Raw genomic sequence first — 1,562 nt, 5'->3', positions numbered from 1 at the left:
CTTCCCAGACAACAGAGGTTTTCCAGACACCACTGGCCATCCTCCAGTGAAGGTACCCGATTGCTGATGTGTTACCTGGGACACTTTATGGCCTTAAGACTGTAACTGTGTAACCAAATAAACCCCCTTTTGCAAAAGCCAACCCGTCTCTGGTGTTTTGCATTCTGGCAGCATTAGCAAACTAGAACATCATGGTAAACTCCGTACAATGACATTTCATAACCAGAGATTGCCCAAGATCTTCAGTCATTCTCTCTATATGCCACACTAGATTTTCAGCTACTTGAAAACACAAGTATGTCTTTGTCAAGCATCTCCTACAGTATCCATTCCAGAGCCTTCACAGAACACTTGCTTTGTGGCATTAAATTGAACTCAAAGGACTGGAGATGTATAGTTTTCAGATGAGCTTAATGGTGTAGGCCAGCATTTCAATAGTCTCAAAAGAATATTCACTTATAAAAATATTCACTAGCCCAAGAAAAAGTGATCTGGAGCCTAGGTGAAAAGACACTTAAAGGTTTTAGATAAGAAAATATGCCACATGAGTTACCCCCGTGAAATGACTTCCAAGAAAATCCTTGGGACCTGTGTGCCACGTAAATAAAAGTGTGCCAAGTCCCGTCCTCCACAGGTCAAACCACATCTGGAGCAGGAAATTCTCTCCTGGGCCCCATATCATAAAAAGGTAATGGGAAAACTCCAAATGCATTCAGGGAGGTATAACCAGGAAGGAGGAGAGCCTCAAAGTGATGTGATGTGGACACAGTTGAAGCATGACTCATTCCATACCACCATTCACCCTTTCTTCAAAAGCAGAGTCTGTATACTAATCCTGATTTCTTTCTCCTCCCTCAATCCGTCTTGCCTCTGGGCACTGCTCTCCATTTCCCAGTGGTCCCAAATGAGTTTGGGTTCCCCTTTGTATCTCCCCCGGGCTTCTATGGCCACCCCTTCCTCCAGGCCTGCTCCCCTCTGACCAGGCTCCACGCAGCTCTCTCAGGGTGAGCTTCCTAAAGTGTCCATCTGCTTGTGCCACTTCCCTGCTTAAAACTCCAATGATGCTTCTGCCAGGCCTTTCTCCATCTGATCCAAGGCCACCCTTCTGCCTCATCCCAGTCCCCCTTCACCAGCACCCTGGGCTCTGGCTGCAGGTCCCTTAACACACCCTTCTCTTCCTCATCTCCACACCTTTCTTTGCACATGCAGAAGGTTTCCTCTGCCTGGTGAGCTCCGACTCTTCTTTCAAGACTCTGCTAGGACAGAAACTCAATTCAAACTCACTTCAGAACATTGGCATGAATACCGTATATGCTTGAGTATAAGGTCATCCATAATATAAAACATTTTCCAGGGAGAAGATTCTCTGCCCAACTCCAAGTGTTTCCTAAGTGGACTGGCAGCTAATGGTTCCAACTTCACATTATTCCAAATTTACATTCTTCCAGCACCCTGAATTCAGGGGCAAGAGGCAATTTTGTCACTAGTTGAAGACTCTGAGGGGCTGGGCTTTGGGCACCTGCCTTCCCTGGACCAATCAGGGAGGCTGGGGGATAGGGGCA

This window comes from Choloepus didactylus, chromosome 12 (assembly GCF_015220235.1).
Source record: "Choloepus didactylus isolate mChoDid1 chromosome 12, mChoDid1.pri, whole genome shotgun sequence".
Classification (NCBI taxonomy): Eukaryota; Metazoa; Chordata; class Mammalia; order Pilosa; family Megalonychidae; genus Choloepus; species Choloepus didactylus.
Note: the sequence above shows the minus strand (reverse complement) of the source record.